This window comes from Penaeus vannamei, chromosome 36 (assembly GCF_042767895.1).
Source record: "Penaeus vannamei isolate JL-2024 chromosome 36, ASM4276789v1, whole genome shotgun sequence".
Classification (NCBI taxonomy): domain Eukaryota; kingdom Metazoa; phylum Arthropoda; class Malacostraca; order Decapoda; family Penaeidae; genus Penaeus; species Penaeus vannamei.
The window spans coordinates 10,345,769-10,355,768 of record NC_091584.1 but is presented as its reverse complement, the minus strand read 5'-3'; the positions used below and the strand labels follow the sequence as shown (position 1 = coordinate 10,355,768).

General features: G+C 48.1%; 1 protein-coding gene across 1 annotated transcript in view; it reads left to right on the top strand.

Annotated features, from left to right (window-relative positions):
* The window catches only part of LOC113819654 (sonic hedgehog protein), a 125,540-nt gene that overhangs the window by 78,097 nt on the left and 37,443 nt on the right, over window positions 1–10,000 (top strand). The gene's annotated exons all lie outside the window — the stretch shown is intronic.

Here is a 10,000-nt window from a genome sequence, read left to right as displayed (position 1 = left end):
GAAAGAAAAGGTCAACAAGGATAGCCATTATATCGATCGTTGAGATATGAGAAAGTACGAAAGACTTTCCGACGGATGTCATAAACTCCCCCGAACCATCTCTCGTCTCCAAGAATGGCGTCGGTGACTAAACGCCGAGGAAGCGAGAAAGGGAGTCGGGACATGAACTCTCCGTTCTTAGAAAACAAAATGATTCACCCAAAAATGGAGAGAAAATTAGACAAGGAAGGAAGGATAGATACAGAGAGACAAAACGAAAGACCCGCCGAAGCTCCCTCACTATCCTTGCCTAACCAGCCCCCTCGCCCCCTCGCCCCCTCCTCCCGCCCCCGTCCCTGCCTCGGCCACCCAGTAGGCCCACGAGAGTAACCAGCAATTACCAGACAAGTAATTACGGTCCTGGTGTGACCTGGGGTGTCTTAGGAGGTGCTACTGGGGGGGAGGGGGGAGGGAGGGAGGGGAGGAAAAGGGAGGGCTAAGAACGAGTGAAGAGAGACAGGTTTTGTGCCGTACGTAACTGCCCCCAAAGGACGTGAACAATGACAACGATAATCAGATATTAATTGCCTAAAACAGTAAACAAGTAAACAAGCGTTACACCCTAAAATATTTATCTTTTTAAACAGTCACCCCTGCAGCATCTATTCACATATTAAATTATAGTGTGAGGAAGAATAAAAGGACTGGCTCTTAAATAAATGATACCACATCAGAATGAACTTGATGGATTAATGAGCAGGCAATCAACCACGGCTAACTAGTTTTATTGCTCGCCAACCGCAGAGACACTTTAACGGGTCGGCGCAAGAACGATTTTGTGTTTTATTATCTCCCTGTTTTGGCTTCCCTGTTTTTGTTGTTGATGTTGTTTTGTGTGCGTTGTTTTTTCTCCCTCCATAGTCTTCTTTTAATGGTTCCTGTATCTTTCTCATATTTTTCTTACTCTTCTCTTCTCGTCTCTTCTCTTCCTTTCTCTCTATTTCTCTCCCTTTCTCTCCCTTTCTCTCTCTTTCTCTTTCTCTCTCTCTCTCTCTCTCTCTCTCTCTCTCTCTCTCTCTCTCTCTCTCTCTCTCTCTCTCTCTCTCTCTCTCTCTCACTCTCTCTCTCTCTCTCTCTCTCTCTCTCTCCTCTCCCTCCCTCCTCCCTCCCTCCCTCCCTCCCTCCCTCCCTCCCTCCCTCCCTCCCTCTCTCTCTCTCTCTCTCTCTATCTCTCTCTCTCTCTCTCTCTCTCTCTCTCTCGTTTGGTTTAGATTTATGCATTTACTCCAATATTACTAATCTTGTATTGCCATTGTAGAGATCGCTATAATAACACACACCATTTTTACTCCGCCCAGTACTATTATTATCAGCATCCTCATTTCTCTTCGTTTCTCTCTCTCTTTTCCTCTTTTATCAGTATTATCCAACCAGAAGAGAAATGATTCGCCGTGATTTATAATTCCCAGAGTCCTAATTAACACCTCGACCTTGGATTATAACAAGAGAAATAGGTATTCTGGACATGTGTTATTACGGGTTATTATCGCGCAGCTGTCAACTCAACAACTGGAAATATCGTATGTGGAAAATATGTTATTGTTTGAACATTAACTCAGCGCTGTTCAGCCTTCTTGTTCAGTAATGTGTTTTTCTATTTATTTTGTGCGTTTATTTCCCCTTCTTGGTTGTTCTTTCTTCCTCTCTCTCTTATTTTGTTCTCCAACTTCTGTGTTGTCTTCGTGTTTTTTATTATGCATTTTCTTCTTTTTTTCTTTCTTTTCTTTTGTTCGCTTTCTTTGGTTTATTTTTGGTTCTTCCTTCCTTTTCTTTTACTTTCTCCTTCCTTTCTCTACTTTCTCATATCCTCTCCTCCCTCTCCTCTTTTTTTTCTATGCAACTCCTCCTCTTCCCTTTCATTCTCTCCCCTTTGCTCGCAAACTCTCTAACTTTTCCACTCGCCTTCTCCCTCCCTTCAGCCCCCCCAACTCCCTCACTCCCTTCCCTCCCAACTTTCACACTCCCCTCCCCCTCCCACAACTCCCCCTTCCCTCCCCCCTCCCAGCTCCCACACTCCCCTCCCCTCCCCCTCCCTCAGAAGAACAAAATATAATGAAGACTCTGCATGCATAAGACAGTCGCGGTCACAAGCAACACAACGTAACATTAGACGAAGGAGAGGAAGCGAGACAGCCTTGTAAGGGAACGATAATTACAGATCAGTTAGAAAGGGACAGGCATTTGGAAGCTTGTAAACAAACAATAAACTATAGGATTTGTTAGTCGGCGTTCAGGAGGTTCGAATTCCTGCTTCGAGAAACACGCTTGCAAAAGATGGCGCGGTTCTCAACGCGTCATGTGATACTCTTGTTTCTACTTCTTCGGTTTTTTCATGAATCCTGTTTCTTTCGTATTCCTTCTTTTGAGCGTTATTTTGTATTCGTTTTCTCAATTTCTCTTTCCATTGGCCTTCCCGCTTTTGACTCTTTTGTCATTTATTTCCTTTTCTATTGTTTTATAATTCATTTCCCTATTTTACTTTTCTTAAATTTTATTTCCCTTTTCACTCCCATCGTGATTTGTCTTATTTCTCTCCCTTTCTTCCTCTCACTCCCGTCCTTTTCAAGCACATTCTGCCGTACACTTGATAGCGCTTATCACTGGTCATGAACCCATTCCTCCCATTCTGGCTGCGCTTCTCAGCCCAAGATCCGCGTAATGATATCCGGTTGCGAGAGGGACCGACCCACTTGCAGGTATGTGTGCTATCCCTCATCGCACAAAAACCTCGGTTCTGGAAGTAATTACTTGCCCTTTTTTGCCTTTTAAGATCAAAGAGAATGGTACATGCTGCAGTTGTATGAGAAAAAGAATCTGTAAAATGATATCACGTCTTGAAATGAAGGCAGTCGCTAAAGTAAAGGCTTATTAAAATCGCGTTTTTAAATGTGGAGAACGCATTACCACTGTTATTCACAGCCATCTACTTTTGCAAAACGCGAGATCTGAGAAACTCACATTGCTGCTTGTAAGCAAGATCTGCCATGTGCATAGGTGACACCAGCACCATCTGTTGGACATATACATAATTAAACACCATCAAGGGTTTTTACAATGGCGTTTCGTTCTACAATCATTAATGCCGTCGGAGGCTGTTTCTGAAGCTGTTATGGCTTTTTTGAAGGTTTTACAGAAGGCTTAATAACGCTCTGGGATTACAAAGATTCTTTGCTGTTGGTATTGCTAAAGGCTTAAATTTGTGAACGGTTCCGAGCGGCAGAGACTCGTTCTGAGTGTAATGTAAGAAGTTTAACTCATTCTGAATATATGACTCCTGAAGTTGCTGTTACCGATGATGTGTTCTAAGCCGCCTAAACTGGCTTTGAGGCTTTGCTGGTCAGGAGGCCCTTGTTTTGAAGGCGCCATAACAGGTTTTAACTCGTTCTGAATATGTAGTGGCCGACGTAGACTTGCACTGAAGGTGCTGCGACAAGCCTAATCTTGTTCCTGAAGGTGTTGTGACTGATGAAAACCCGTTTTGGAATCCATGCTGTCACCGGTCTGAACTCTTTCTAAAGCTGTTATGGCCAACAAACTCGTTCTGAATGTGTTGTGACAGGCCTATTCAGTTACTCCTGTTCCAGAGGTGTAACCGGTGAAGACTCGCTTGGAAAGTGTACTGTTATGGCCGGCAAAGACTCCCTCTGAAGCAGTCCGGCCCAGCAGACTGGTTCTGAAGGCGTGTCGAGTCTTCTGCTCGGCCTCAGTGTTCTGGCCGGCGAGCTGAAACCCGCCCTCAGGTTGCCGTGATCGGGGAGACTTGCGCTGCCTATGTTAAGGGCAGCAAAGTCTCGTTGCGAGTCCTCCTCCCCCGAGAACACACGCCATGTTCCTCTACCTGCCTGCGCCCTTATCTGGAGTGCGCAGCGGTGCAGAAAGTGCGCATTAGGGGGACCCTCGGCGCTCTTGACTCTCACTCCACAAGGACGTCTCGAATCAACGAGCTCTCAGGGGCTTGGTCCTTGATGGGGGGGGGGGGGGGGAGGGGCGCCCCGATCCTTAGGGAGGGAACTGGTCATTTGAGGGGGAGGGAGAAGGGGGTGGTCTCCTGACGGGAAGGGGGCTGGTTCGAGGGGGTCCTTTGAGGGAAGGGCGGCCGGTGGCTGGTCCGCGGGAGGAGGAAGGGAGTGGTCCTTTGATGGAAAAGGGGCTCGTATTCGCGTCCTCCAAGGGGTGGGGACTGATCGTATGGGGGCCCTCTGAGGGTGCGGGGGAGGGGGCTGGCGGCGGGGGGGGGAGGGGGGGGGGGGCTCTCTAAGTGGGAGGAAGACGGATTGGTTCTCTTCACTGCCGATTTGCTGGTTGATTGGGGCCTAATTTTTCTCATATTGTTGCTGCGAATTGCCTTTCTGTCTGTGTTGCTGTCTCTTGAGGTTTCTTGGAAGTTTAGATTTCCTCTTTTCTTTCAAATCAGTTTTATTTTACTTCAAAATTACGCGTCTCTCTCTCTCGCTCTTTCTCTCTTTTTCTCTCTCTTTCTATCTCCGGTTTCCAATTATCTATTTATCTATCTCGTTTTATCTATCTATCTCTTTGTCTACCTATCTATCTATCAGTATCTCTTACACCACACTTTCTTTTCTTTTTTCCCAGTTCCTTTTAATCTTTTCTTTCACTTTCTTCTTCCTTTCCCTACTTTCTCATATCCTCTCCTCCCTCTCCTCACTCAGTTTTCCACTTCATCTTCCTTCCTTTTCTCTCTCTTTCTCTTTCGGAGTTTCTATCTCTGTCTCCCTCTTTCTTCTTTTTTCTTCTTCCCTTTCTCATTCCCTTTCTTTCTTCTCTTCGCTCCCTTTTTCCTACTTACTTACCAGCCGATATCTTCCTCCCAATACCTGTAACTCCCTCCCCCTCCCTCCCTCTCCCACCTCGCCCTCTCTTCCTTTCACCCCTCCCTCTCTCCTTCCTCTCCCTCCCCTCCCACCATCTCCCCCTCTCTCCTCCTCCCTCCCCCCTCCCTACCTTCCCCTCTTCCCCTACAACACACTCCCTCCCTTCCCCCCCCCCCCCCCCCCCCCCCCTCCCCCCGGTGTTCAAGAAGCCAGTCTGGATAATCCTGGATAATCTTCTCTTCTGGAATGTTCTTTCTCCGCCAAGCCCATGGGGGGGGGGGGGCTTGTCTGCTCGTATGGGGGGGGGGGCGAGGAAAAGGGGAGCTGGGGGAGATGCAGAAGAAGAGGAAACATAAAGAAGAGAAGAAAAAGAATTCGGGGGAAAAGAAGAAAAGAAGAATAAAGAGGAATGAAGGAAAGAAGATGGAGGAAAAGAAGAAGCAGAAAAAGACGGAGAAGAGAGCGAGAAGAAGAGAAGGAGGAAGAAATGAACGCAAAGAGAATAAACGGGAAATAATCGAAAAGATAAGAAAATTGAAGATTAAAAAGAATATGAAATAAAAGAAATGTTTCATGTTACTGAAAATGAATTCAGTAAATTATACATTGATATGTGTTATCAAGAAGAACGTTGTCGTCAATGTTCTTTTTTCTTTCGCCTCTCTCTCTCCTTCGCCCTCTCCCTATACCTCCCTTTCTCTTTCCCTCTCCTTCTCCCTCACCCTCTTCCCACCTTTCTCTTTCCCTTTTCTTCTCTATCTCTCCCTCCCTCACTCCCTCACTGCCTTTCCCTCCCTCACTCTCTTTCCCCCCCTCGCATCCTCACTCCTTCATTCCCTTTCCCTCCCTCACTCCCTTTCCCTCCCTCCCTCACTCCCTTCCCCTCACTCCCTTTCCCTCCCTCACTCCCTTTCCCTCCCTCACTCCCTTTCCCTCCCTCACTCCCTTTCCCTCCCTCACTCCCTTTCCCTCCCTCACTCCCTTTCCCTCCCTCACTCCCTTTCCCTCCCTCACTCCCTTTCCCTCCCTCACTCCCTTTCCCTCCCTCACTCCCTTTCCCTCCCTCACTCCCTTTCCCTCCCTCACTCCCTTTCCCTCCCTCACTCCCTTTCCCTTCCTCAAATTCATCACATTATCCGCTCTTCCTGCTTTCCTCCCGTGCGTAAGACACTGACTAACAGGATGAAATCTAAGGAGGGCGAGTCAGCGTCTTCAAAGGACACTGATCTTCCTTAATATCATATATTATCCCTTTTCCCTTTTGCCCTTCTCCGCTTCTCTCCGCGGTGTCTCTTCTCCTCTTCTCCCCTCTTTTAGCGTTGTTTTTTTGCTTTGCTCTGTCTTTCTTTGTCGTTTCTGTTTGTGCGTTTTATTCTCTGAAGGATAATCGAGACAATGATGATAATAACAATATTGATAATGATGATAACCTGAGTTATAATATGCTAATGAGAGCAAAAATAACAGCGGCAATTCGAAAGATAGATAGATGGTGACAGATAGACAGATAACCGCCCTCGACTGGAGTGCTGAGAAACGAGGTTGTCCCTTGGCGTGGCGGCGGCGGCGGCGGCGGGGACACGGCCAGTCAACCTCCCTCGATCTTCATTGTAGCGGTAAATAAGATGATGCCAGATCGCTTCTCTTGAAACCGTCCCTCCCCTCCCTCCCTCCCCCGCCTACACCCCCTCCTCCCCTACTCTCTTTATCCCGCCCTCCCCTCCTCTCTTTCTGCTCTTCCTCCTCCTCCTCCTCCTGCCTCCTGTCTCCTTTAACCGTTTCTCAATAGGGAGATCATAGGCGAGGCGGGTGGGGGAAGGGGGAGGGGGAGGGGGAGGGGGGAGAATAGCTATGGAGGATCATCCTCTTTCCCTCTCTCTCTCTCTCTCTCTCTCTCTCTCTCTCTCTCTCTCTCTCTCTCTCTCTCTCTCTCTCTCTCTCTCTCTCTCTCTCTCTCTCTCTCTCTTTCTCTCTCTCTTTCTCCCTTTCTCTTTCTCTCTCTTCTTTCTCTCTCTCTTTCTCTCTCTCTTTCTCTCTCTCTCTCTCTCTCTCTCTCTCTCTCTCTCTCTCTCTCTCTCTCTCTCTCTCTCTCTCTCTCTCTCTCTCTCTCTCTCCCTCCCTCCCTCCCTCCCTCTCTCTCTCCTCCCTCTCTCTCTCTCTCTCTCTCTCTCTCTCTCTCTCTCTCTCTCTCTCTCTCTCTCTTTCTCCTCAAAATCCTTCCGTCCCTCCTCCCTCCCTCTCTCTTTGTCCTCCCTCTTCTCCTCTTTGCCTCTCTCCCCATCCCTCTCTCTCTCTTCCTTTCCCATTCCCTTCCCCTCCCTACCTCCTTTTCCCTCCCCAGCACCGGTACTTCTCCCCCTCCATCTCTTTCCCTTTTTCCTCCCCCCCCCCCCCCCTGTCCCCAGCGAGCACAAGACCCGTCTCTAATGCGCATAAAATTCTCGAGTCGCTGTTGAGCAGATGTCAGAGCAGAGGAAAGTGTGATGGATTGCTCAGGCGGAAGGACACCGCACAAAGGCCACGTCTACAGATAGGTAAACATGCAAGATGGCTGACGAAGGAGGTGGAGAGGGAAGGAAGGAGAGAAGGAGGGAAGAAGGGAGAGAGAGAAGGAGTAGCAGGGGAAGAAAAGGAGAGAAAGAGTGAGAGAAGGAGGAGCAGGGGAAAGAGAAGGAGGAAGAGAAGAAGAATGATGATGGATTAAAACTAGGGAAGAGAGGGAAGAATTTTTGGAAGTTGATGGTAATTAGGAATGATGGAACAATCGGAAGAAGGAAGGATAAGATGAAGAAGAGGTATAAGATAAACAGACGAAGCATAAAAACATATAGAAAGGGACATATCAAATTTAATATAGAAGGACAAACGAACAAACACACTGAGGCAAACGAAGGACGTGAAGATAAACAAAGACAGAGAAAAGAAAAAAAACAGTCACACTTACAAATGAAGTGCATAGAGAAGCTAAAAACACAAATGATAATAAAAACGACAAGAATAAAGATAATAGTAGTCACAATAACACCAGTGACAGCAAAGCCAGTAAATGATGACCGGCGGAGGCAACACAAGCCGAGCCGGGAAGGAAAACAAGGCGCAGGACAGACGAAAGATGGAAAGAGCGGAGGAAGCGAAGGAGATGAAAAGCCTGGAAGAAGAGACCGACAGAGTAAATGTTTGCGCGAAGAGACAAGAGTTGTGTCGGCAGATCGGTTGTCCACAAAGACCGACCGCCATTGTGGTCTCCGAGGCTCCGAGGTTCTGCTTCGGGTTTGTCGTCCCTTCGATTTGGGGTTTGCTGGCGGGATTTTTTTCTTTTCTCTCTCTTTCTTTCTTTTCTTTTTTTAGGGGGGGTGCGGGGGGCGGGTTTTCTTTTATGGGGTTCTCCTTTTTGTCTTTCGCCACTCGCCCTTTTTTCCTTAATTGGTTCTCTTCCTATTTTCTGCCTAACCACTATTTTCGGTTTCTGTCTTTCTTTTTGTTCTCTTCCTTTCCGTCCTTTCCCTGCTTTATTTTTTATTGCTGTTGTTCTTCCTCTCCACCTTTTTCACCTTTCGCCTTTTGATTTACTTTTGCCTTCTCCTTTGATCTTCTTACTCTTCTCCATTACCCACTTCCTCTTCCTTTATGCTTTTATTACTTTCCTCACCTACCGCTTCTCCTCTTCCTCCGTCTTTCTTCTCTTTCGTTCCTCCTCCTCCTCCCCCTTCCCCCTCACCCTCTTCTTCTCCCTCTCCCCTCCTTCTTCGTCCTCTCTCCCTTCTCTCCTCCTCTTTCTCTTCCTCTTCCCTCTCGTCCTGCTCCCTCCTCCTCGCCTCCACCCTCTCCTTCCCTCTTCCCTCCTCCTCCTTTTCCCTCCTCCTCCTCCCTATTCCTGTCCCTCCCTCCACCTCCATCACCACCTCCTCCTCCTCCTACGCTTCCTCCTCCTCCTCCTCCTCCTCCTCCTCCTCCTCCTCCTCTTCCTCCCTCCTCCTCCTCCTCTTCCTCCTCCTCCACCTCCTCCCTCCCTCCTCCACCACCTCTCCCTCCTCCTCCACCACCTCTCTCCTCCTCCTTCTCCTCCCTCCTCCACCACCTCCCTCCTCCTCCACCACCTCCTCCTCCTCCACCACCTCCTCCTCCTCCTTCTCCTCCTCCTCCTTCTCCTCCTCCTCCTTCTCCTCCTCCTCCTCCTCCTCCTCCTCCTCCGCCATCCAGCATCACAGCCACCGAGGTTGTGAAACACGACATAGAAACCCGAGTCGGCGAGATACCCGAGACAGGGGAAAAAATAACGACAAAAAAAGGATCGAACAACGGGACGATCTATCCCGAGCGGTAAAAGTATCAATTTTCAATATCGTGGAATGGCCGGCGATCCTTCCCTCCCTTCCCCCCTATCCCTCTTCTCCCGCTGTTACATTTTGCCGCCACGAGCACCGCCGTCTCCCGCCACAGCCGTCATCATCTCGGTTACCGCAAGAGTCAAGGTAGACACAGACCATCAGTTTAAATTTCCCGCCGCAGCCTGTAGGATTCCTGCCTCGCGCCCCACAATAACATGTGAATGACGAAATGCGCAAACCTCCCCCCCCCCTCATCTCCGTTCATCCGCATCCCCATTCCCTCCTCCTTTTACCTTTCTTCTGGGCATGCTATCACCTTCCGATGCAAAAAATAAAAAATAAAACAATAAAAAACACCCCGTGAAAATAAGATAACGTGTTGAAATCGATTTTAGAAAAAATAAGAGAAAGAAGATCGTTGGAGATTAATCTAACAAATGACACGTCGCCAGGAGAATCAGAGGTTTTAAACCAACCCCAAAGGTATCATTGTTGAAGTCACTGCCTCGCGGACACCTCCAAGGGTTTGAGACAAGGATAATCACGGAATTATCCGCCGTCCCAAAACACAGTCGGAAAATTACTTTAGGGGCTTCTTTGACCCCGCGGTATGTTGGGCCTCTAAAGACCTGTCGGCTCGGTTTAATTGACGATCGAGCGAAGAGGAGGGAAAAAACATATATATACTTAAGGTAACCCAACTCTTTTAGCCAACGTGTCGCTTCACATTGGATTCGACGGACGAAGAAATGTAAATTTTAAAAAGTCAGAGATTTTGAAATAACCCAGAGAAGAAGAATA